Source organism: Acinonyx jubatus, chromosome C2, assembly GCF_027475565.1.
Source record: "Acinonyx jubatus isolate Ajub_Pintada_27869175 chromosome C2, VMU_Ajub_asm_v1.0, whole genome shotgun sequence".
Taxonomy (NCBI): Eukaryota; Metazoa; Chordata; class Mammalia; order Carnivora; family Felidae; genus Acinonyx; species Acinonyx jubatus.
In genome coordinates, this window is record NC_069384.1 from 94,935,434 (window position 1) to 94,962,970 (window position 27,537).

The 27,537-nt window shown below is 41.1% G+C and overlaps 1 protein-coding gene and 1 long non-coding RNA gene across 11 annotated transcripts in view; one reads left to right on the forward strand and one right to left on the reverse strand.

The window, feature by feature from the left end:
• The window catches only part of MECOM (MDS1 and EVI1 complex locus), a 555,921-nt gene that overhangs the window by 110,724 nt on the left and 417,660 nt on the right, over positions 1–27,537 (forward strand). Inside the window, exon 1 of one of the 10 annotated variants that reach the window (XM_053221231.1) lies at positions 10,442–11,208. The exons of the other annotated variants lie outside the window; for them this stretch is intronic. The gene's annotated coding sequence lies outside the window, so the exon portion shown is untranslated. Of the gene's footprint in view, positions 1–10,441; positions 11,209–27,537 lie in introns of those variants that run through there. 10 annotated transcript variants of the gene reach the window in all.
• Positions 23,152–26,863, reverse strand: LOC128315246 (uncharacterized). Its single transcript, XR_008297834.1, has 3 exons — positions 26,610–26,863; positions 26,010–26,122; positions 23,152–23,977 (listed from the first exon to the last, which is right to left on the reverse strand). It is a non-coding gene; the product is annotated as an uncharacterized LOC128315246 (long non-coding RNA).

Here is a 27,537-nt window from a genome sequence, read left to right on the forward strand (position 1 = left end):
CATAATCAATTATGATTATTACCATTATGAATTATAGAGCGGTGAACATTTGTGAACAGGTTTTTTCTTTTACGTTGTTATATATTTATTTTGAGAGAGAGAGAGTGCAAGTGTGTGTGTGTGCGTGTGTGTGTGTGTGTGTGTGCAGGGGAGGGGCAGACAGAGAGGCAGAGAGAGAGAATCCCAAGCAGGCTCCATGATGTCAGCACAGAGCCTGACGTAGCATTTAATCTCAAGAACTGTGAGATCATGACCTGAGCCAAAATCAAGAGTTGGGCCCTTAACCGACTGAGCCACCCACACAGGCGCCCCATGTGAAAAAGTTTTATGTAGGCATGTTTTCACTTCTTTTGGCTATGTACCTAGGAGTTGAATTGGGTCATGTAGTAACTGTAGGTTTAACTTTTTGAAAAATTGCCAAACTGTTTTCCAAAATGGCTGCACCATTGAAGATACAATATTTAAGATACAATACTTGGTGATTACTTCATTCTTATTCAATTGAAAGAGAAAATGCAATCATTTGAACTTAGGATTCATAGTTGAGACTTACAGTTGTCCACAAATATTTGAGACACTGTGTCTGAGGTACTGTGATTAAGCCTGCATGAAACAAAGCAAATGAGACTTGGTTTCCATTTTCCAGAGTTGATAGAAATTTAGACTTTTCAAAGTTGACCCTCACACCCCTGTTTTTAAATTATAGATGGCTGTTCTCCTCTTCTATTACTTTTTTTTTTTTTCTCTCCTTTGGCCACTCCTATCAAACTTCTAGGGAGGACTTTCACTCAGTACTAGATTTGTCAAGACCAGAGGACAGAATGGAGCATGATGAGGTAGACATTGGATAGGGAGCCAAGATGTACAGGACCAAGGAACTCTCTAGTTGGGTGTAACTAATTGTCAACTAGTTCCATGACTGACAGTGGCCTTCCACCCCAGTATAGACATAAGTTAAAAAGGAAAAACAAGCCATCTCTCATTTGTAGAGACTACATTTATTTTCCATGCCAAGAATCTGGTGGAAATTTTCATTTTTACAGAATTACTCTGTTGTTTTGGTTCAGGGTCTATGTAGTCATAAAATTTTGTGAGCTGTGGCGAATTGTATGTATAATTGTATCCACAGATCTCTTTGCTTTAAGAAGCAAGTTTCCAAGGATTTTGTTTGGTTATGTCTACTGAGATGTATATTTCTTAAGGACAAGCAGATGGCACTTCCTTAGGTAGAACGTGGAAATTTACCAGGAGCCATCTTGAGCTTCTTGTCTTGGGGCAGCCTGGTTCTGTTCCTTCACTCGGAGGGCTGATAGTCATACCCTGCCAGCACCTTTCAACCACTGTTTCACCTCATTGAAATGGGTGACAGTTGCATTTCATCTTGAAGCAAAGGCTGTTTACCCTCTGTGTAAACAGCGGTGAAAGGAGGCAAATGTATTTGTGGAACTTAAAGTGAGCTTTTAATGGTCCCATGTCAGAAATTTTCTTCTCATGAGCCCGTCAAGGAGGAGGTGAGTTAAGTACAGGGTGTAAACAGGGCATCTTGGCTTTTGGAAAAGACCCGTTAGCGACATCAGTGAATTTACTGGTTTTGTTTTGTATATCCTTCTCTGCCCACCATATAAGCTATACTAATTTTATATTGTCTTCAATACCAGTTATGCTTCCCCAGCCTACTTCTGTCCCTGCCCAAATCCCCGTCCTCAGCCTTCAAGTTCTCTCTCCAGCCAGGCCCTCCCTCCCACTTCTCCCATCTCTCCAGCCTATAGAGATTTCTCTTGTTTTCTGACAGAATTCTTGTCAGAAGGGTAAGAGTACAATTGTAGTTGCTTTGTGGTGGGTTGATGTGTTTTTTGCCCGCTAAACTGCAAGCTCTCTAAAGGCAAAAGCTCTTTCAGTGCCCTGCCTGGAGGGCTTCCTTAGTCAATACCCACTGGTTGGATTCATGAGCCCACAAGCATCAAGGTACCAGCACAGAAGCTATTGATTCTCATGAGAACACTTAGTTCAGGAAAACCATGCTGGAAAACTAGGCTTTACTGACCTTAAATAGGACATGTGATTTTTTTTTCTGTGCTCTCTCCTCCCCCACTAGGTAGGCCTCAAGCAGATGAGGGATAGAGAGAACATGGAAAATCTGGGCAAGCTGTGGCACTGTGACACCGGGGGAGTGTGCTTATCCTTCAGAACAATTTACCAGAGCCCACACCTGCCGCTTCATGACTAGGGTTTCAAAGCTTTCAGAACTGGTGTATGCAAAGCTTGTCTTTTGATATCAGGATAAGTTTCAATGGATTTAACTCATGTTGCAGTCAGATTTCAGCACGGGAAGTTTTTTTCCTGTACTTACCATGAAACTCTCTCTCTCTAAGGCTGTTTGGTCAGCTACATATAAACGACTATGTCCAGTTTTCTCAGTCACTCCTGAATCCTTTCTTGTACGGTACCTCTCAATGTGCAAAGGAGAAGTTATAAGGAGGCAGGTGTCAGTTTTGTGTATTTATCACCCAACTATGTGTGACCCACGTTACTTAAGCCTTCTGAGCTTCAGTTAGTGCATTTGTAAATAACATAAATGACAATAACATCTCCTGCTTCAGAGGCACCACGAGGAACAAATGTTGTAATGCATGTAAAGTGCCTCTAACAGAGCAAGGAATCAAATTATGTCTAATTAATGACACTTCCTGTCTCCTCTCCTTTCCTTTTTGGTCAGAATGCTGAAGGTTGTCTGTATTCATGCAAGAATATAAACCTTCCCCTCTCTTGCATCTGCATGTCTGCATTTGAATGGGATGCCTGTCTGTTTTCCCTTTCATATGGCTGTATGGCTTTCAGGTTATCAAGCTATTTACCTGAATCAAAGAAAAAACAAGAAAGGGGTGGAGGAGGTTTATTCTTTTCTGCAAAAGGGAGAATTTAAATTTGAGAGTATGTCTTCCAAGGAACTAACCATGCTTTGCCTTTGTTGTATTTATTAATTGCATCTGAATAAGTGAAATAGGGGTATATTTATGAAATGTATACAAAACATACATATGGTATATATGAGATATGATAAATTATATATATATATATATATATATATATATATATATATATATTTATTTATTTATTTATACATCTGCTGCTTTTCTTTCCTTTGCACATGGGAGATTAGGGAAATGGGAGGAAATAGACCAGTGCCAAACAAGCTGGCCGTGTCTGCTTGCTCACATGTTCTTGCTTGATTAACTAGAGAAAAAGGTGGAATTTTGAAAAGAAATGACTTCACATTAGGTTTTCAAACCACAAAATCCACTTCACAGTATTTTAAAAGTTTTTTTCTGTTCGTTTTTTGTTTGTTTGTTTTTGTGTCTTGCTTTGGTGTGTAGGCTCATTGTTAGTCGCCTCTCTAGGCCTTGAGTAAGGTCTGGCTCCCTGTTGTTCTTTCCATTAGAGTGTGCATCTTTTAGAGGAAATACAAAAGAAAAGAAAAAAAATTAAAAATAAGTGATATATATATGTACATATATGTGTGTATATATATATGTATACATATATATATATACACAAATATATATGTATGTATGTATACACAAATATATATATCGTCTTTTCTCTAAAAGGAGATAACAAGTGAATGAAGTTGGATTGGAAAGGTGTTACTACATTGGTATTGAGCTCTCAAAGAAAATAGTAAATGAAGAGTAAATAAACGCAAAGGGAGAAGTATGCTGAATCTGTGGAATCTTTTGGCTTATGTGTCAGGTCACAGAAGGGATGGCAGTAGTCATCCAGGGGGACAGTGATGAGCTGGGACTGTGAGAACAGTGTCCGGCTGCCCAGCCCAGCCCTCTCTAGAGAGCCGTATGTTATGCTACCAGTGGGTTGAGGAGGCAAGGGCAACGTTAGGGAAGCCAGGCAGGCAGTTAGGAAGAAAAGCCCGGACCAAACAGGCTGGCACTGACATGTCCTGAGGAGGACCGGCCCTTCCCGGCAGGAGGAAGGAGGGAGGAGCTCTGGTCCTATAAGGATGCTCACTGGCCAGCCGGAGTCCACCGCAGGAGAGAACCTACAACATACCCATTCTCACTGACCGGAGGAGGAGAGCGGGTAAAGGAGCTTTCACTGAGTGTTGTGCTCGTTGCCTTCCCATCCTCTCATTTGACCTTCACGGCGACCCTGAGTAAATCTTGACTGTGAGTGTGTGGTTTCCTAGGACTGCCATAACCGATTACCACAAACCTGGTGGCTTAAAACAATACGCACTTATTTTCTCATAGTTTTGGAAGCCCAAACTGCGGTATTTGCAGGGCTGGTTCCCTCTGGAGGCCCTGAGGGCGAATCTGTTGTGTGTGTCTTTCCCGGCTGCAGGCAAATCATTGGCGTTTCTTGCCCTGGAGCTGCATGGTACCAATCTCTGCCTCTGTTGTTTCCTCTGGGCATTTCCCTCTGGGTCTCTGGGTCTCAAATCTACTCTCCTACTTTTTATAAGGATATCAGTCATTGAATTTAGGACACATCCTAAAGATTTGGAAGTAGGACACACCAGAAACCTATTACAAACCCTTATTTATAATCAACCTAGGTTGAATTTTATCATTTTACCTTCCTTTCTTTCTTTTTCATTCCCTTTCTTTCTTTCTTTCTTTCAAATTTGGAGATGGTGAAATAGAATACTTAATGGCTGGTTTGTAATAATTTGTCTCATGTCTGGTGTGTTTGGATCCAGTCCAAAACACCATCAGGAGAGCTGCATCTTGAGGTGGCCATGCCTTGTATCATTATTCTTTCCATGAAAGGTGTGACGTGTACAAACTCCATGGGTATGCCACCATCTGATATGTACGCTGCGAAAGTCTCTTTGTTACTCCAAGTTTTACTTTCCTCATGTATTAGATGGAGGAGGTTGATATAGGAGATAAGATGTATTTTTAAATAGACCTGCTACCCAGCACATACTTGAACATTTGCAGAAGATTGTGTATTTTATAGTCATGTTGTAAACTCATTAATACATTTTCAGGGAATATGTTAAAATATTCAGGGATTTTGTTCCTGTGTTATTCTTACTTAAAGTAAAATGATGGATGGATGGGAATTCCCCCCAATGCAGAAGAGTATATACAGTGATATATAGCTGTGTTCTTGTATATAAAGTTTTAAAAGAATTAGAAACAAAAGCATTATAACAATGATACATGTGACAGTTAGAACAAATCTATATTTTGGTAAGAAAACAAGTTGAATTCAACTAGAAAATAAGTTACTGGCTCAATTCAATATTGCATTTTCTTTTAAAATAATAATTTCATTTATTCTGCCCACAGTAAACCCTCTTAAACATAGAGCTTCCTTCACCTGAAGCTTTACTTTTAAACATATTTTCACCAGGGTGAGAATTTTGATGTCCATGTATGTGTAAATTTCAAATCATTCCTATTAGGATAACTTAAAAAAGAAAAACAGGAGATTGGGAAAAGAAAGTAGAAGTAAAATAGTTTGTAGAGCAGGCACTAGGGTTGTGATAAAATCCAGGGTAGAAGAAGCTGGGGCACGGGAAGGGGTAGGAGATATGTTGGGGGGAAATGAAGGAGACACTTTCAGGCTGTGTCTCTGGCATGACTTGGGAGTCAGTATGGAGTCTCAGCCAGACAACACTCGTGTTGAATGGAGAACCAGAACAAGAAAAGAGTGGCTTCTCGTTACGCTGTTTGCAACACTGCAAAGTAAAATTTGAAATAGCTGGTTGAAACTGTGCAGCAGAAAGAGCTTGACAAGATTTGAACAAGGGAGAAAGATAAATTATTATTCATTTAATTATCACACATTGAGGATAGAAAGATTTTGCCACTATCTTGGTTTTGTGTTACTGTCTTAATTTGTGTTTGTTTAGTAAAGGCAAACATTTATAAGGCCTGCATATATATATATATTTTCCAAGATTTCCCTCTTTCCTTTGTTTCTTCTAGCCTTATCTTCCTTTTAGGATCTAAAGATTCTACCCTGGGGGCATTTAAATTGAGAGACTAAAGTGTTTTGTTATTATTACTTGTAACTAGAGCTCAGTTTGTCTATGTAGACGGAACCCTAATATAAGCCGTAGTAGACAGCCTACTGTGTAATAGGTGTTCAGTAAAGGGTTGACTTGCATGTGCACCAAAAAAATTTAGTAGCTATTAATAATTCTTTCTTTCATGTGCAGTGCTGTGTCACATATTAGGTTAAACTAGGAACCTATACCATTTTTTTTTTCATAAATGCAAGTCTATCTGACCACTTACTTGTCACTTTGATGCTGCTGCTGAAGGCAGCGAACATTTATTAGGTGCTTGCTATGTGCTAAGCGTTGCTTTAGCCACATTAAGATATTATCACATTTAATCTTGTAAACAACCCCAAATGGGTCAACTAGTTAGTAACCGAGTTACTCAAAATACTTAAACTATGTATAAACAAAGGTAGGTTGTTTAAAACACACACACACACACACACACACACACACACATTTTAAGGATGCAGATACTTAAAGTTTAAAAAAACGAATAACACTGAAGGAAGAAAAATGTAAAGATATTGACTAATGAGTGGATTGTAAAACTTGATTATGTTATTTAGGGAAGATTATAAACAAGAATAATTTAAGAAGACTGTATTTTCTCCATTTGTTAAACTATAAAATGAACACTGGGATAGAGTGGTGCATTGATTTTTTAATATGTCTGAATTTTTAAAAGTTGAAATTCAGTCAAATAATATATGTATACGAAGCCAGGATATTCCTATAGCAAATGGTAAATATTTGCTTGCACTTACAAGTCAGCTGGATGAGGCACAGAATAGTGACTCATTCAATGGCCAGAGCCAAGAATTGAACCCTGCAATTTGGTTTCTTGCTACTTTTTCTCTCTACTTGATTTCCTCTCCTTCCTTTTCTGTAAATATTAAAGAATGGGCACATTCTAGTCTTCATACTTAGTTGTTTTCCCAAGTTGAACTGTAGCTGAGAATGACCCCGATTTCAAATACCCCACGTTGGTTTTTAGAAAATAGAGAAACACCTAAGCGTGGTACCTTACAGGTTCACATTATCATGAATTCCAAGCTGCTGCAATTGTCAGTGGACCATTATGGCTTGCACAGGGTTTATTTGGTTTGGAGTTACTTCAACTTTCCAAAGACATAGTGAATTTGTAAAAACAGATCATTAATGATAACCCAGAACACTTATGTCTGAAATATTGGGTGGATGCGGCAGTTAGGATATTTTTTTTTTCCTGATGGTTGTCTGTTCTTTAAAGGCATGGCTGTCTAGTTGCCACCGGATTGAATGCTTCTGAAGATTAGCCTTTCATTGTTTGAATGTTTTCATAGCATTGTTGTAATAAGCATCTTCATACTTCACAGTTGAGATCTTGACTTTTAGAAGAAAAAAAAAGTCAGAGGCTAATCATAACAATTAGCTAATGTGTCAACAATTAGCACTTTCCATCAACCTGCTCTAAAAGGAGACTCTTCTTATCCACTAGCAGACAAAAATGCAATGATGTAGTTAAGAAAAGCACTGAAATTGGCTCCTAGAGTCCCCTGCTGTAGCCAGCTAAATCCCCAGGGCATTGTTTACCGTGATTATTCTGCCATTATGATGTTATTGCATAGGCGGAGGGGGGGTGGGTGGGTGGGTAGTATGCTCAAAATAAGTTGGTTCTTTTTTTCTAAAAGACAAAACAAAGCTTTAAAAGAAAACAATCCCTTTCTGGCTGCTTTTGGAAAAGTAGAACAAAGCTGCTGTGAAAGGTCAGCCCGTTACAGTACTTTAGTGTTTAACTGGTAAATATTTTTTAAAAAGAGTATATTTAATATTTTACCATTTGGAAAATTTTCAATGTGCTGCAAGTCCAGCACAACTCAATCAATGTAAGATTTCAGAGGTCTCTGGTGGGGATTTCTTGACAATGGATACATTATATTCTGTGGCCATCTATACCACTGCTTGGTTGAAATATGTTTTAACATCTTTTATATAATCCTTCTAGTAATACAAGAACATTTATACTGCATCTTTTATAAAGAACCACACAGTCCTTTACACAGGCCCATATATCTATGTAAATACCATGGGTTTATCTTTAAAACAGCCTTAAAACAACTTGTAAATCCCCAGTAGCATCTCAGAATTCTGTGGGTAGGAAAAATTTTAACTAAAACTGGGATCGCCTTTCAGACGGCTCCTGTGAGTGCTTGCAGGCTACTGGCAGAGTGCAGAGGTTGTGGGCCGAGAGAAGAGGTGTGCTGGCCAGGCGGGGCAACGAGCCAGTGCCAAGGCCCCTCTCAATGGGGCAGGGTGGCTTGAAAAGTGACGCCCTGAATGGCAGCCAGGGCTGTTGCCTTAGAACATGGAGAGTTCAAGAGGAACTGAGCTGTTCTCTGCCGCTGATTCTTGGCAGGGAAGTCTGGAGGCCTGTGTCCATGTTAGAGATGACAAGGGAACACATTTGAGCCATCTGCAGAGTTGGAAACAAAGACAGGCATTGGGCTTTTGCAACAAGCAGAAGCTGGCGAATGAGCTCAGTTGGGGCTTCCCAGAAGATGTGTAGAATGCAGCGTGGGCTGTCTAACTGGGCAAAGTCCACAACAGTGGTGTTTCACCCCCGTATTTCAGGAAGCTGGTTGCTGTCAAGATGTCATGCAGACTTGATAGACAAAATGTGAAGCAGAACTATCTTTTGGCGTTTGCTTAATTTCCACGGGAATGGTTTCCCAGCCAGCTTCATTTTCTGGGTCTCCTGATCACTAAGTTCTAAAGCCTTGTTCCTCAAAGTATGTATGGTCCTTAGGCTGGCTGCATCAGCATTCCCCTGGGAGCATGGTAGAAATGCACATTCTTGGGACTCACCCCCGGCTTAATGAATCAGAATTGGTATTTTAACAAGACCCTCAGCTAATTCTAAAGCACAGTATAGTTTGTGAACCCTTGCTCCTCTACAAGTCATAGTGGATCATATTGGTTCATTTATTTTTCAATTCATACGGTTAGTACAAAATGTGTTGAGGATGTGCACTAGAAAAAGATGATATTTTATTTTTGAAGGGCTGACAGTTTAGTGATGGAGACAGACAAATAAAAAGGAAGTACACGTGAGAGAGATGGGTTCAAAGTGGTTTGACATGTAGAGAAGGGAGTGTGTCTAACTGTGTCTGAGGAATTCCCACAGGCTCCGTAGAGGTTAAGTTTGAGTGTTGAGTCTACAGGGAGTGCAACTATGTCGGAGAGGAAGGAAAGAGTCTTTCAGCCAGTAGAGGTATTATATAAAAGTCTGAACAAACACGGGGCACGTAGAAAATGATGAGAGATTTCACGTTGCTAGAGGCCAGGTGTGTGCACGTGTGTGTGTGTGTGGTAGGTGTGATGTGTATTACAGCACTTGAGTGTGGGTCTTGATAAAGACATCGTTGTATTTTCTTCTTTATCTCCAGTGCCTAAAATACTGCTTGCTATAGACTCGGTACTCAATGAATATTTATAAGATGAATGAATGAAAAGAGTAAGACAGGAGAGGTAGTAGGATCTGATTATGAAGCTAATGAATGTGGACTCTGTCTTAAAGACACCGGAGACTTTTAAACAGGGCAATAACATGGCCACATTAAATGTGGATGGTAGCAAAGCAAATGATCAGAGTAGGGGAAGCGTGGAAGAAGGGGTGCAGGGAGGAGGCCGGTAGCAGTAATGCAGAGGAGCTGCTGACGAACGTTTGGACAAAAGTCATGGCACTGGGCGTGGAGAACAGGTCCAATTATGGTTAGAAGGCAGAAGCGGGACAACTCCTTGACTGCTGTGGAGGTGAGGGGAAGGGAGAGGAAGATCTCACAGGAATTTCATTTCTAGTTCAGGTGACTGGTGAGAGAGGCAACAGCAGAAGAAGGACTGGGGAGAGACCTTTGATGTGTTTTGGAATGCACCATTTTAGGCGCCTGGGGAACAGCCTGGAGATATCCAAGAAGTGGTTGGAAAATTAGGCCTGAAGATACAGATTTGGGAGTTGTTGGCACCGAGAACAGGAAGAGAGAGAGTGCACATGAGAAGTGCAGCGTGATAAGGAAGAAACCCTGGCCTGCAGCCGTTCAGGGGACATGCAGAGGGCTGCAGTACTTCAGCTGCGGAAGTAAAACGAGCACAATCAGAGGAGAAGAGCAGAGCAGTTTCGGAATCCCCACCTTTTTTTTTTTTTTTAATTTTTTTTTTCAACGTTTATTTATTTTTGGGACAGAGAGAGACAGAGCATGAACGGGGGAGGGGCAGAGAGAGAGGGAGACTCCAGGCTCTGAGCCATCAGCCCAGAGCCCGAGGCGGGGCTCGAACTCACGGACCGTGAGATCGTGACCTGGCTGAAGTCGGACGCTTAACCAACTGCGCCACCCAGGTGCCCCCGGAATCCCCACCTTTGAGACTCTCCTATCTCTTTGTTTCTGGGCACCTACATGGCTGTGGTTGCATATATTGGTGATTACTGATTTGACTGACTTACTGGATGCAATGAGAGAAGGGATCCTGTTTTAATTGTAGGGCTGGGAGCAAAGAAGCTACTCCTTGCCTTTTTTTTTTTTTTTTTTTTTTTGCATAAAGGTAACAGGAGGGAGTTGTCCACACTGTCAAATGTCACAGAGATGGTTAGTAGGAGTCAATCTAGGAAAAGCCCATCAGATCGTCAGCTTTCACTGGCGACCTTCAGCATTAACGGTTTCATTGGGGTGGTAGCCGAGGACCTCACATTGCTGTGGGTTGACAAGTGAGTAGGAGTGGAGCTGGGGCAGATAATAGAGGCCAGTCTTTAAGGGCATTTGGCAGTGAAGGGAGGGGCAAGAAGAATGGAAAGGATAAGCTGCTGTGTGATGGAAGAAGTCAACCATTTACCAGAATGTTACAAGAACATAGAATATCTACTATGTGCAAGTCGCTTGGTGCTGGGCACTGGTGATAGAGCAGTGAGTAAGGCAGACATAGTCCATAGATAAGGGGTAATTAACAAAACAATTAATCAAATAATTTTATGCATGCCAAGAGTTGTGGTATGTGAAACGCAGATCAAGTGCAGGATGAACGCTGTGTGAGAGTGTAATAGCGAGAGCAGAAACAGTGGGAGGTGAGGAAGGTGAGCTCTGAAGGATGAAGGGTGTGGAGAGCATTCCTGGCAGAGGGAAGAACAGTATGTGCAAGGCTCTCAGGTAAGAAGGAAGCTGAAGAAGAAGCTGTAGGTGAGGGGGACAGCAGCTCAGTGTGTGACTGGTGAGGCTTGGTTTGGGGAGAGGGGGTTTGGTTTTTCAGGACCTTGAAGACAGGGGTCTTTATTCTGAGAGCCCTGTGGAGTCACTGATGGGTCTTATGCAGGAAAATGCTATGATGTGATATGTTTTTGAAAGATCACTCTGGGGGTGCCTGGGTAGCTCAGTCGGTTGGTTGAGCATCTGACTTCAGCTCAGGTCATGATCTCACAGTTCGTGAGTTCGAGCCCCACGTTGGGCTCTGTCTGTGCTGACAGCTCAGAGCCTGGAGCCTGCTTCCGGATTCTGTGTCTCCCTCTCTCTCAGCCCCTCCTTCGCTCACACTCTGTGTCTCTCTCTCTCTAAAACAAATAAACATTAAAAAAAAAAAAAAGATTACTCTGGCTGCTGTGGAGGAGATTGGGCTCTTACAGTATCGACAAGAGAGTGGATAGCTCTTTGGACTGGGGATAATAGCAATGGATGAATTCACAACATTTTTAGGGGACAAAATCTTGGTGAGTGTTTGATTATGGAATAAAGAAGAAGCGGATGTAGAGTTAATTTCCTGGTTAGTGCAAATGAATGCATGATGGTGCCATTCGTGAATATAAGAAATTATTGGAAGAGGATTAGCATGGTGGGAAGAGGTTGAATTTGATGCCCAGGAGGAGATATGTAAGAGGCAGTTGATCTGGAGTACAGAGGAGAGTCTGAAATGTGAGGCTATGTGTAGAGAATTTGTAGAGCATGATTGGAAGTTCAGTGGGAATTCTAGAACTTGGTATCCTAGAGGGAAGGGCTAAAGGAATCAGGCAAATGAGTCACAGGCATCTGAAAAGAGACTAGCACAGTCAGAATTTGGGTAAATTTGAGTTAAAATGACACAAAAAATAGGCTCTGGGGTTGTTAACACTCATCTATTAATATATTTAAGGAATAGAGAGGTATACTGTATTTCTTTCCTGAACAGTATAATTTTATCTACATATAGAGGAATACCTAGAATAAATGAAGGGTTTACAGAGGAATGAATGAAATTGTTCTTCAGGGTGTCCTCCATTTCTGGGGTTTTGTGAGTCTCTGAAGTATTTCCTTCAGTGAAGATACAAATTCTGAAATAAAAGTCTAATTGACCAGATCGGAGTTTTCTCTAGAGTGTAAATACATTTATAGAACACATTTGTTTCAAAGGAGTAGCCATAGCTACTCTTCCCTGGTTATAAAATGTAAGCTCCATTTCTGTTCTTTTCTTGGTTTGGCTAAGAACTGAACAGGGCTCTTTCAGTGGCCTGGTGAAAGGAAACCTCAAATGTGTTTTAAATACCACCAATTAATTAACATCACTGCACCCACCAGCAGTTAGTTGCTCATCAGTCTGATATTATAGAACTTCTTTAACATTGGGATGAAATCTGAGACTCAACAACTCTGATTTATTCCATTGCTCCATAGCTGAGTAAGCATAGGGTCAGAGAGGGATCATGATTTGCTAAAGGTTGCACAGCCAGTTAACAGCAGAGTTGTGATTCCAACCCAGACAGTGCTATACTAGAGTCTTTCTGAGAATTTAAAATATGTCAAATATTATAACCTGTCTGTTTTATATATTGAAGGTGTAGAATTCATAGTAATTTGCTTTAATTTAGTCATCAAGCCAGAAGTGAATCCTATGTCTTCCTAATCTACCATTTATGAACAAAAAAGACTGGTGTGATATTTTAAGGGATTATTCAATGAACTAATGTGTCAGTACTGAGAGAATTTTGAGTTGTCAGAAAAAAATTACACTAGGAGCCAAATCAGGCAAGATTAAGTGAATAATTAGGCCAGGATTGGACATAGCAGTTAGAATAAATGAGAAACAAATTTGGAAAGTGATTCATCTGAAGTTTTATTCAGCTGGGGGCAGGTACAACTATGAGTTAAGGACAGAGAAGTTCCTGAATCTCAGCAGGGGAACTGTCTGGAATGGTATTTCCAGCCCTTGTTGCACAATGGATAAAGCTTGAGGTGTTTTAAAACCACTCCTGATGCCTAGACCCCACCTCTGACCAATTAGGTCAGAATTTCTAGGTGTGGGCTCTTAATTTTTCAAAAGCTAATTATTTAGACATTTCTAATACCAACACCTAAGTTAGAGGTACAGGCAGGGAGCCCCAGCATTCTGCAGAATGGAATTACAACTGCAGGCACATTGGCTGGATGAGTCCTGAAGGGTGGCACTTGGGGAGATAATTCTCCTGGTTAGGGTGAAGTGTAGGCAATTGTTTTATGTGTTTAGTATTGAGGTCTCCAGAAATGTTTGCAAGAACAGTCTCACACATAGGAATTATAAGGGGTCAAAAGTTGAAAGATCTAGTGGAGAAGATATTGAAGCTACAAATACCTGGATTAGAATCCTCATTTCACTTCTCACTTGTTGTGGGGCCTTGGGTCCTAGCAACAATTTCTCGGAGCCTGTTTCCCCATCTATACAATGGAGATAATGACAATGACAGTAATTATAGCTTACTCTTAGGATTGTGAGATTTTAAAATAACCTTAGAAATAACAAATGGGAGGCATACAGTTCCTGCATATAGTGGTCACTCAAATTTGCAGTGCTTCCCCTACGTCTACTCCGTTAGTCATCATCCTCGAGAGAATGTCTAGTTTGGTCAGTGTTAAAGGTGGAAAGAGCTGAGGGCTGGAAGCATAGGGATGGGTAAGAATAACATCTCAGAAAGATCAGTTGGAAGGAGCTAATTCAATACCACAAAGCTGGGTATGGATTTTTCCCTTTGAAAGTTGTCCTAGGACCTTTATGGAAAAAAATACACACACACACACACACACACACACACACACACACACGCACACACACACACACCACTTTTGCTATCCCCAAAACTCTACCTCACCTATTTTTTTTGGAAGAGGTCTCACTATCTAGCTGGATATTGGACATGGCTTTTTTCCAGAGTATAATGTTCAGTTACAGTCTGGTTGTACTATTCAAGAGCTGTTCTAGATGCTTCTATCAGGAGGAGGCAGTGACAGGGTCTAAGGAAAGTCCTAGAAAAAGGAGCAAGTTGACTTTCCTCTCAGGTTATTAGTGGATGAGAGGCCATCGATGATATTACAGACATACCAAATGGAAATGTTTCACAAACAAAGCCAAATAGCTCAACTCGATAACTCTTAACACCAGGCATGATTCTAATCCTAAAATAAATACGTTTTTCTCTTTTCTTATCAAAGGTAAGGCCAGTTCTAGCAGCTCCTGGTCTGCATTTCACTAGAGAGGGTTGGAGTTTGTTGTATGTCAGGAAATTGCAGTCTGGCTTTTCTTAGGAAATTCCAGAAAGAGAAACAGAACAAGGCAGGAGCCGTATAGTGGCTGAACCAGAATTCCTGTTGTGGTACCAGAAGGTGGGTGGTTCTGAACACATGGGCTATTATTAACTGAAATAATAGTGCACGGCACAGGGGCTGCATAATGAGTACTATATTGCTTACAACTCTTACCATTGTATTTGGACCTTTCCATGTACTGGGAGGTAGCCTCTATATTTGACATGTATTACCTCTTATTATCTCTTTTAATTTTCGCAACAACTCTCTTATATATTATTATCATGGGACCCAGAGAGGTTAAGTAATTTGCCCAGGGTCACATAGCTACAGCTGTTCAAAGTTGTTCATTCACCATTCATTTATTCAAGTAATTCTTATTGAGTACCTATTGCATAGAAGCCTCTGTCAGGAGCTGGGGATAAAGCAATGACCAAAGCAGACACAGTCCCTTCCCCCATGAGATGATAATTCAAGTGGGATGGGCTATACATAAAGGGATGAACATACATTATGTGGTGGTTAATGCTATTGAGGAAAATAAAATAGGGAAGGGGAAGGGGATGCTACAGGTCAAGGTAGAGGGTATGTTTCATGCAGGGATAGAGGAAGATCTGTGTGATGAGTCCTTTGCTCTGGAATAATTTAGGAGGCCATGATGGCACCTAGATGCTTGAGAGTAAGGACCTAAGCTATGCATTATCTCTTTCATGTCTACCTCCCATGGAAAGTTTCTATGTACTAAGAATTACATGTAGAACTGGGGCAAAGTCCTTGATGTTGGTATGGGAGCAGACCTTCGCATAGGTAGGAACCTTGGGGGCATTTGGGGAAAATGCTTGGATCTGGTCAGGAGGGCTCATTTTGCTACTGGAACAGAAGATTCTCACCTACCTTCTGAACATTTACATGAGACTTTGTGAGGCAGGGATGTGGACATGTGTTAGTTAGGGTACAGGCTGATAGTGCCTCAAATGAGATAGGATATTTTTCTCATACATATGATACTGAGGTGGCAGGCAATTGAGGGTGGGAATGTGCTCTGCTCTGCGAGGCTGACCAAGGATCCCTTTATTTTGTGGCTTCTGCAGCTCCTGGAATGTTGTCTCTGTATGTTCATCAGCACCACGTTTTATTTTGAGAGAATGAGGCAAGAAAGAGTGGGTGACAATGAGGTTCCTTTTTTGCAGGGGAGGTGGAGAGGTTGCCACGTCACTCTTCCCCCATCCCGTTGGCCAGCACTTGGTCCCACTTGGAGGTAGTGGGTCAAGAGTGCAGACTCTGGAATTAGACTCTTGGGGTTCACATCTAGCTCTGCCACTTGGTCAAGTTAGCTAACCTCTTAGTTTCCTCATCCATAAAATAGAGATGATGAAATAGCACCTAGCTCCTATGATGAGGATTAAGTGTGTTAATTTGTAGAGTACCTAGAACAGCACTATGTGCTTGTTTGTCATGCAAATAACTGGCCATACTAGGCTGCAAGGAAAACTGGGGAATGCAGTTTTGACCCAGGCAGGCCAGTATCTCATCAAATAAAACTTAGCAGGGGTTTTGTTACTAAAAGGAGGAAGAGGGGGATAGGTATGGGATAGTATGACTATATACTTTTCTTCTAAAACGGGCCACTTTTGAGAGTGACAAGATGCCACTATTACCAATGACACTGAGATAACAGGTTGTAAACAAGAACTATCCTGGAGAAAATGGTACATTGCAGTACCTCATCATGGGGGGTTATTAACTATCTCCACTGCAGCACATCTGATTGGCTTATTCAGGACTTTTTAAATTTAAGAATTACAATTTGTGGGGCACCTGGGTGGCTCAGTTGGTTGAGTCTCTGACTCTCAGTTTTGGCTCAAGTCATGATCCATCCCTTGATTGTGGGATCAAGCCTTGCATTGTGCTGAACGTGGAGTCTGCTAGGGATTCTCTCTCTCTCTCTCTCTCTCTCTCTCTCTGCCATTCCATCCCCTATTAAAATAAATAAACAAACTTAAAAAATTGCAATTTGAGAAGCTGACTTCTGTTTTCAGCAATAAGTGGAGGGGGAGGTGGAGAGGGCATGAAGTATTAGTCCCATTTAAATTAAACCCCACAAATGGGACGTCTGGGTGGCTCAGTCCATTAAGCACCTGACTTTGACTCAGCTCATGACCTTGCTATTTGTGGGTTTGAGCCCCATGTTGGGCTCTGTGCTGACAGCTCAGAGCCTGGAGATTGCTTCGGAGCCTCTGTCTCTCTGCCCCTCCCCTGCACGTGTTCTGTCTCTCTCAAAAATAAACATTAAAAAAATTTAAATTAAACCCCAAACTACCAGACCTCTTGGAAAAGTATGCATATTAACAAAAGAAACTCTGGTTAAACGTGAAATCAATATTGAGAAGGCATTCACAGTGCCTAGCACTCTGCTAAGTGCATTAGGGAAAACCTAAAAAGGAGAAAGCACTCTGGGTGTTTTCATCTTCTGGTGGAAAAAAATAGTCTCAATTGGTTTGTGATTTGCTTTGGACAGAAGACCTAAATATCAGCCTTCAAATCAAACATTTCTCAGGTGTGAGCATCTCTGTTTATTTCATCTCCACCTTTTAAAATTATCTTCAATATTGGCAAATGGATTCCTAACAGGCTTCAAAAGCTCTACCTTTTGCCAAGTTATTCTGAAGTGTTCTTAGAGTCTAAAGAAAAATTAGCCTTGCTCTGGGACTCCGAGAGAGAGGAGCCTTCGCTAAGTAATAAATAATGGATCCAGGTTGGAAAGGGAGGTGACCACCTACAGTGTGAGGCACAGAGAATTCAAAAACCTCCTTGAAGAACCTAACCAGCCTGCATTTTCTTTTTCTTTCTGAGAGACCTAATATGTTGTGGCAGATAAGGAGAAACAAATGGGAAATGAATGGGAACTCCAGGTTCCTAACAACATAAGAAAATGTAACAAAAAAACCACGTTGGGTTGAGAAGAGGAAAAAGGATAGCCAACCGTACGAATCCATCCTCTACCTCACACACGCCCAACAAATAAACCAATGCATTTCAGCAAATGGTAAATAATGCTTAAAATGGCAGAAGCTAGAGTTGAACAAATAAGAACCAGGTGTTGGGAAGAAGGAAAATCAAAAGAGCATACATTTTCCGTCAACAATCCCCACCATAAATCGTAGCAATGCCACCATCACGACCTGGAGCCCGCAGGGAAGAGACTGTTGTAAAAATGATAAATCAGAATCACTACACACTGGGTCTTGATAAAACAAAGAAAGTTGATTCCAGGGCCTGATATATATATATATATATATATATATATATATATATATATATATATATATATATATAAAATCACAGAGAAACAACGCTTGATCAGGGAAGAGCCAAATGTGAGGAAATGCAGAGTTTGGAATCTGGTGGCTGCTTAATATTCCAACGGAGCTGAGCACGGGATAATACAGTGGGAACTGATGACTCAGTGGCAGCTGGCTGCAGCAAAATAGAGATATATTACAGACTCCTTCGCAGGAACAGAACAATATATATGCCAGTGCCTGTTCATCACACTTTTATGTATTCTTCATATCTGGAAACAAAAGAGAATATAGTGTCTATACCACCTTCATAAAATAGGGTTAATGTATTTTCTGGGGTTTTGTTGTTGTACGTTTATTCCTTTCCAGAAGCAACACGCCCTTTAAGAAAAAAGGTTTATGTGTAAACATGAGCTATGGCCGGTGCATTTCTTAAATGATTTGCCCTAATTGCACTCCTGATAGACCCTCTGATTCTGCAAATTGTGTGTGTGTGTGTGTGTGTGTGTGTGTGCGCACGAGCGATGGAATAACTGAGGTGCTAGTGATGCAGAAACCACATTGAGGGTGACTGGGTATTTGGTTGAGTACCCTCAATCAGACTGTGCTACTGGATCTCATAAGCACTAGATCACGTGCTCCCAAGGTCTTCTAGGGACTGTTAATAAGTCAGCAAGGTTTCTAGAAGGGGAGATGGGAGATCTGTGTGTAAGAATTTCAGAAGGATTTAAGTGAAAACACAGTTATCACAAGGAGTTTTAGACAAAGTGCTTACTTAGCTCAGAGTCATCTGACCCTAATAAGTCCATGACACTGGTTCCATGAAGGAGAAAGGATTATGGCTGTCTTTAGCCTTCTGTTTTCTTAGCTGGCTTTGCTTGGGAGTTGGTGATCAACATCTAGTAGCTTGGCATGGCCATTCTAGGCTTTAGGTTTTTATCCAGTGACTTCTTTCTCCATGACCACATGACCCTTGTCCTGCTTGACAGCAGTGGTTCCCAAGGTGTCGTCCCTGGATCCTGCAGCATCAGCATCAGGGAACTGATGGGGGGGAACTAGTTCATGGGGGGAACTAGTTAGGAATGCAAAGTCCCAGACCTGCTGAATCAGAAATGAGAGGATGGGGTAACTTAGCAAGCCGGGTTTTAACAAGCTCTCATGCACACGAAAGTTTGTAACATCAGTCTGGGGGAAGTGGCCTACAGTTGCTAAGGGCTTCTATGTGATTACTGAGTTAGATTTGTGGTATTTGTTGTCATACAATCATGCTTGAGTTTAGAGATGCTCATCCCATCTTAAGGATGAAAAAAGTCAGGGGCGCCTGGGTGGCTCAGTCGGTTGAGCGTCTGACATCGACTCGGCTCATGATCTCGCGGTCCATGAGTTCAAGCCCCGTGTCGGGCTCTGTGCTGGAGTCTGCTTCAATTCTGTGTCTCCCTCTCTCTCTGCCCCTCACCTGCTCACACTCTCTCTCTCAAAAATAAATAAACATTAAAAAAAATTTTTTTAAAAAAGGATGAAAAAAGTCAGACTCAGGATTTCGGCAATGTGCTCGAGATCATGTGACCAGCTGAGCGGCAGAGTTAGGATTGTGAACCTAGGTCCTTTTGATCCAAAACTTGTTCTTTCTACTCTACCATGGTGAATAGCTATGGCTCCATATCTGCTCCCAATTGGTACAGAAAGGAACCCAATTATGTCTTCAATGTCTTTAGAATTAATGACCTCTTCTTAAGTGATCGATACAGCTATTTGTTAGGCTGTTCTGCTATATGAGCTTTATTTTCATGTGATTCAAAACTTGTAATCTTTTACGTGGAAGGGTTGAACCCGCAAACATTTATTGGCTTTCTGGATGAAGGTCAAAGTAAGCAGACATGAGAGGTGGTATGTAGAGAATAATGGAGAACATAAGTATCAGGAGTCAGAAACCTGGGTTCACGTCTATAGTTCAGTGGCCGTATGACTAAATCACCTAGTTTCTCTGAAACTCAATATTTTCACATCTGTAAAATGGGAGGAAAGTCTTACCTCTCCCAGAGGTTATGGAGAGGGTCAAATGACAGAAGGTAGAGGAAAATGCCTTGAAACTCCATAGTGTCCTTGAAATTTAGAATCATACTATTGTTTATATAATGAGGAGGTAAGGATTTAAGATAAAGTTATCCATGCCCTCAGTGTCAGGGATGCTCTGTCTCCGCTTTGGATTGTTTATGCTGTAGGGATCAGGAACCTCATGAGACAGTCACTTAAGTGTATCTTTGGCAGATAAATTAATTGCTCTCAGGCACAGTGCCAATCCTCATAAATAAGGGCTGCGGCACTGGGAGAGGTTTGGGATTATGTGTGATCAGGAGAGATAGAGCCTGTGAAAAATGGTCAGGTTCTGGTGGTGGTCACAGTGGCAAATAAACTATGTCAGGCCAGGGAGCATCCAATTTGAGAAAGAGGCTGGAGCTCTGAGGCAGGACCCAGAAAATGGGAGAACAAGTCTGGGGGATCTGAAATGCTGATGGACAGGTGACTTTTAGGGATGCTCTGGTAACCTGCAGGGAGACTGAGTCATGGGGAAATTTTACATCTTCTCCATGTAGGCAAACTATGACTCTAAATCTGATTTCTCTCTCTCTCTCTCTCTCTCTCTCTTTTATTTTCCTGAATTTTTTAATATATGTTAGATATTACAATTGTATTTTTATTAAAAATACTACACGTAAGATACTGAGATAGACATTACGTGTGTATTAAACCATTTAATGTTTAGAACAACCTTGACCTTTTGGTGTTATTATTCCCATTTTGCAGAGGTAAAACTGAAGCCCAAGATGGTTAAATAACTTGCCAAGAGGACATAGTAAGTGGTAGAGCTGGGTCTGGGACATTGGGCTGTCTGGGCTCAGGCCAGTCTTCTTCCCCCCAGTCTTTGCTGTAGAGCTATGGACACCCAAGAGATCACAGCTGTAGAGACTGGATCCAGCCCTATATAGCTCTGATGGTGGCTCCTGGTGTCTGAAGCTTCCTAGAATCTCATTTTTAGGGCTTCACAGGTGCCCAGAAGTCTTGACAATGTCCCTCCAATACATAAAGCTAGTCAACTAGATCAGCCCACCCCCATCCCCACCTCCAATCCATGCTCTGAATGGATTCATCCTGAATTTCTTCTCATCCTGCAAATACCATGCACCTTTGTGACCCTGGTCAGCTGTTTCTCAACGTGTGACTGAGATCTACCTGCTGGTTAAAGATCCAAACTTCCGATCCCTGTGTTAGACCAACAGAACCAGAATCCGAGAGTGAGGCCCAGCAATTTGCATTTTAAGAAACATCCCCAAATGATTGCTTTGAAAAAGGCTGAGAACCACTCATCTGCCTTTAACTGTGCTGTACTGCCTCCTCAGAATGCCTTTCTTCCTCTCCCTCTGCCTTTTCTACCACATGAATGCGTTCAAGGTGCTACCTCAGATGTTACTTCTTCTGTGAACTGTTCTTGGTTCCACCCCAGCGTATTTATCAGTCCCCACTTTTGTTCTCCCTACCAATTTGTTTCTGCCTCTATGAGAACATCTTGTAGCGTACTTAAAATGTATCTCTGTTCTTATCTCTACTGTGAGCTGTTTGAGAGCAGGGACTGAGCCCTATTTATTCTCATTCTTCTTCCCAGTGCTTGGCACATTTCCTGACATCAAGTGGTACCCACCCAATGTTTGCATGCAGGAAGACAGAATACAGCCGGCTTTGGTCCTCGAGAAACTTGGGGAGTGGGCAAGTACAAAAACTAGGGTATGAAGCTGGGGATTTGCCCCATTCTAATGGGGAAGGCTAGCATTCAGCTTTTAAAACCCAAGGAAAAGTCACTGAAAATCAGGCCCTGCTACCTACCAGCTTAGGACTCTTTTCTCTCTTTCTCTCTCTTTCAAGTTTTTTTTTTTTTTTACTCATCTTGAGTTAGAGAGAGAGCATGCAAATCAGGGAGGAGCAGAGACAGAGGGAGAGAGAGAGAAGCCCAAGCAGGCTCCGTGCTGTCAGCTTGGAGTCCGAAGCAGGGCTAGAACTCACCAACCATGAGATCATGACCTGAGCTGAAGTCAGATGCTTAACTAACTGAGCCACTCAGGCGCCCCTACCAGCTTATGACTCTTAAAATTCCTCATTGCTCTAATCGAGAATTGTTCTCAGACCTCCAAGTGGGGGTCGTCTGCACCAATTGATTTTCAAATGCCGGGGAAGAGGAAGGAATCATTCTACCGCTTCTACGGATTAAGTTTGTGATGCTAAATGCTCTGAGATCTGGATGTGGGAAACGTTGTCAGTTAGTATCATGTTGGGGAGAGGGTTGTCTCAAATGTGGAGATGCCCCCAAGCTGTTTTGCTCTGGGAGGGTAGGGGAGGTCCCTTCATCAAATTTCAGATGGAAGTGCCATTATCCTGCTAGTGTTTGTGACTCACAGTCTTTTAAGAAAGATTTGACCAAGGTTGCATAGTTGGGTGGGTGCCCACAGGAGACTTGATATGACAGTTTCTATGGGACTATGAGCCTGTTAGACCCTACGGCTTTGGTTCTCTGGCAGCTCCTTCTTCTGACCAGGACTAGGAGATGAGCCGCCAAAATGGTGTCTGGATAAGGAGGAAGGTCCACTTTTTTTTTTTTTAACTTTACTTTTTATTTTTATTTAGGCATTTCATTTCTGAAGTCTTCTTTTTTTTTTTACTCTGTTTACCATGTTATAAATTTACCTATAGCAATTTAGATGGAGGAAAAATTAAGGTTCGGGTTTTTTAAAAAAATTATTTTTGTTTACCGGGAACCATTAAAAAGAGAGGCCATTAAAGATTATTTTGCTTCGGTCAAGTTCCCGTAGCAAATGCTAGAAGCACCAGTGAAAACCATAGCAATCCCATTCCTGGATAATTTGTTTCTGCCCGTGTTGGCCTGCATATGTTTTAAGACTTTCCAGGGTGGTTGTTTCTACTTAAGGCACATCATCTGCGGAATTCTGAAACACAAACCAGGTCTTTGAAATTTTTGATAAAGCTCAGTTCTTAATAATAGGACGGCTTCAAATGCCCTCAGAGCCACTTGGCCATCTGTAAATAAATGAAGCTCAATGAGGAAAATCGCATAAGGAAGCCGTTTTGGTTACCAATTCCATTTTGTTCATCACGTCATCAGATTGCAAGATGACAACTATGAAAAGAGTGTGAGAATGCTTTAAAAAATATTATGTTTTGAAACTTGGATCTGAGTTCAAACACTCAATCTAAAGGAGACTTGTGATTCAAATGTGAGTTATTTATTGTCTTTGTCCATTTCCAGAAGTTAAATTTATGTTGGAATAAGGCAAATTCACGGCTACCTTTGAACAACAATGGTGTACATTCTTCTGTCTGAATTACTTATTCTTCAAGCGGAGGCGCTTACATTCTGTGTTGGAGACCATGGGCACCAGTCCTGGGTGGACATGGGTATTGCAGTCTCAGATTATTATTGTATCCCTCCTGAATGTATGCTTGATCACTGGGTTGCATTTATACCATCTGAAATGGAGGTAATTCTGATTTACAGCTCAAAATGTGGCTGACTAAGCTAAATGGTGAACATTCCATTATTTCAGTTTTATGGGTCGTGTCTGAAAGGGTTTGGTTAAAAAAATGGACCACTGCTCAAGAAGAGAAAGTCAGTTCGCATGAGGCACTAGGTATTGAGTCAGCAAATTATGGTATGTCCAGCCTGTGTCAGGCAGACCATATGTTGCAGCTGCCCCATTGGTACGTATACACGTAAATATGCTCACCAAACACTCATAGACAGACAGGCAGGCAGACGGACAGGCAGACACCTAACATGAGGTAGCTAAGTCCTACTAGAGAAGAGAAAGGGAACATGCCACATGGGAGAGTGAGGCTTTGGCACGGAGTCTTGTGTTCATTCCTTGCCCACTCTCACACACATCTTTTCTCTGTGCCAACAGCAATGCCGGCTGCAAGGGAGGAGAGAGGAGAGAGCAGAATGTGAGCGTGTGTGAGTCTGTGAGTGTGTGTCTTCCTTGACGATGAGGCTCTCAGAGCTTTATTCAATCTCTGGCACAATGCGGCCTCTGTAGAAAAGATATTAGGAACAAAAAACAAACTTGAAGATTCAGGAGCAGGCTGCCAGAATTATTAAGAAAAACATTCAGATGATGCCATTAAAAACATATGGGGATTCTATAAAGCTCTGAAAAGAAAATGTTTAATTATGCACCGTATGCAAAAGCCATCACGTTTAGATTAATACTAAAGACTGAAACTGTGTGGGGCTTAAGTGGTCCGCAGTGATGCATCAATCTTTTTACTCCTTTAAAAATAATGTTTTTCTTTCGCTGATGACAAATACCTTTCAAACTGTTGAGATCATGCTGCTATAGTGATGCATGGAGTTTAATGAAGTCCAAAGTCACTAACAAAAGTTTCCAAATTAACTTTTCAAGGTCCTTGAGTTAGATTTCTTTCCTTTCCTTTTCTCCTCTACAATTCCCACTCATTTCCCACCCCAACAGGAGTTCCCCCCCTTCCCCCTCTCCAACACACAAAGGTTGCCTATGCTGGTGGGTTGGTTAGAAATACCCAGTTTTGAGAAGGTTTCGCATTTTAAGACACTGTAATGTAATGATTCATTGCCCAACTTTTAAGTGTTAATAGTTAAGATTTTGATTTCCATTCTCAATAGCTCACATTAGAAGCCTTAAGAAATACAGAGCTCTTGTCCCTTTTTAATAAATATGGAGACCCTTTTCTTTCATCTGAATCTGATGTGTTTTAGGGTCACCATCATTTCCTTTAGGTACTCGTAAATGTGAGGAATCATGATTTTCCATGGCTTTGTGTCTGAGGAGTGGCACAATGGGAAAACAAAATCAAACTTTGTAGCTAATAGAGCTTCTAAATGAGTATACTAGATGTGCTCTGAGTAAACAGAAGTCTAAATTGCAGAAAATAATTTGGCTTTAGTTATCTGATTACTTCATTCACTTTAGTATTCTTGCAAGCTTAAATATAGGAAAGGTCCATGTGTGGCTTCTCACAATTAAAAAAATAGTGTATAGACCTAAAAATGATATAAGCAGGATATATTTATTTGAAAATCCTCACTCATCTTAAGGAGGTCAGAATGTATTCTGTCGGTGCTAGTTCACTGTAGGGAATTTTACGGACTTAAGCACTTGGGATTTTGATCCTCATTTATTGGGGTAGGCTTCTTTAAGTAAACATGTGGCTTATGAATCGGTGGACAGATTTGTTGCTCACACTTGAATGTGTCAAAACGTTTTGTGAAGTGTCAGTCAGGCTCCCTGCAATAAAAATATAAAACTCCCCCCGCCTTGTCTGTCATTTTCTATATTACATGTATGATTGAAAATTACAAATTACCCAGGCTGCAATTATTTTTAATAAAGGTGGCAGGCTCCAGGAACCTGACTGGCTTACTCAAATGCCTGTCTGGAGACAGGCTCACCCACTGCCCAGTGTGGAGGCTCTGGATTCAGGCACACTGAACATGCAGGGGTGATTTCAAATTCGATTTGCTCTTTGATTATGGAATCCCAAGTTACCCTTTGTTTCAAGGTTTTCCTCCCGTGTATTTGTTTTTGTGTGAGAAAATTTTACTTCTATTGGTTAATAGCCAGCTACTTTTTACAAAGAGCCACCTGTTTCTGAGTTTACACAGGATATGTTGGATTTATGTAATACAATAGGATCAATTTAATTACGCTTTTCCTTAAGTACAATGCTACCTGGAATTACTTCACTACCTGATACAGGCTCACTCTTTGGAGACCAAAAAAACCCACACTAGCCCTGACTTAAGTTAGCTTTAAGGTATTTCATTACCCCAATTTCTTCTAATATGCATTAAAGTCTATATACTTTCAGTTTGAAAAAATGGCTGTTCTGAACTCCCTACAGTCCTTGTTATTTACAATGTTTCAAAGCTTTAGAATTACTACAAAAGATTTACTCATATAGCAGAGCATGTAAAATTTAAAATCAATAAAGTATATAAATTTTGCTTGTCTCCTTGAACTGATTCCCTACTCTAATAGCTCAATACTGTAATACTATATACTTTTTTATTTCCAATGTCATTACCCAATAATAATCTGTGGACTTTCCTGCCACAGCTCTGGGGCAGTTTGGAATTTCTGAGAACGATATTCTTCACAGACAGTTGTCACAGGCAATTGTTACTCCTTGCCCAGCTTCTAAAAACGAATAAACACATGAGAAATATTAGTTTGCTTCTGTGATATTAGAAGCTCAACTAATTTCTTTCGCTGTGGTAAATATAGCTGGGCATTTGATTTTGTGGGAGAATAGAGAAAAATTTGAGTTGGGAATGCCTTAGCAGTGGTAGATTAATCCCGCAAGATGTCTTTTTTTTTTTTTTAAACAAGAGGTATGAGGTTCAGTTTTCTGTAATTTTTTAATAAGAGTTCTTCTATCACTTTGCTTGGAGTTAGAAAATAAGGCACATGCAAGAGGAAGCTAATGTTGGAAAGGTTAACTTTTCCCAACAATACACAATTTTTTAGTCTCCAAGTGTATTCTCAAGGGTAAATTCGACCTCATCTCAGAACTTGCTAGTATTTTGTGAATTGAAACACAGCTCTCCTTACTAGATTTAGAAGTAAAGACAGTCCTCAGCAAATGGAAGCATGTGAGGCAGTGAACGATTATGCCACCACTTACCTTTAAATTCACCAGTGTAGCTCTTTGCTTAAATCACGGTGGTGGCTGGGTCCCAGTGCAAAAAAGGGTTGAGCTGACCTTGGTTTCTTGAAATGCAAAATGTCGTCAAATCCAAACATGCCGGTGAAATCTAAACTCGCTTTCATTTCTTAATGGCCACTCTCAGCCTGTAAAGAACACAGACAGATGATTGCTTACTTAGGCACAAAAACAGAAAAGAGTGTCCATGCTCGGGCCAGGTATTTTTTGCTTGCTGAAGCAATGCTTTCTAGCCAATCTCTTAAATTCTTCCTGCTCTTCTGTTTGTTTAGTGTCGTGATTGACAGAACCCCCTAGAAAAAAACGCCAGAGGATCTTAATTTGAATCCCAGCTCTTCTACTTTGCTTTGTAACCTTGTGCAATGCTTTAACTTAGAGTCTACACTCATAAAGTGGGGATTAAGGACTTTGGTCTTACCTCACAGAGAAGTTGTAAAGCACGGTGCAATCTGCAGGACCCTGTACACATCAAAAAGTTCAGATTCTACATTCCCATATTCTTTTCAACTTGGCCTAATATTTAGCTCCAACATGGAAATTCCTCATTGATAGCTTTAGAGATAGGACTGTCAGATAAAAATACAGAATGCCCGGTCAAATTCGAATTTCAGATTTAAAAAATGTGTATATATTTGTATATACACTCGTAATGGGTATATAATATTTGTTGCTTATCTCAGATTCAAATTTGACTGGGGGCCTTGCATTTTTATTTGCTAATCTGACAATCTTCCTTAAGAGTTCTGGCTGGAATTGGGCGCCTGGGTGGCTCAGCCGGTTGAACCTACGACTTCCGCTCAGGTCGCGATCTCGCCGCTCATGAGTTTGAGCCCCGCGTTGGGCTCTATGCTGACAGCTCAGAGCCTGGAGCCTGCTTTGGTTTCTGTAT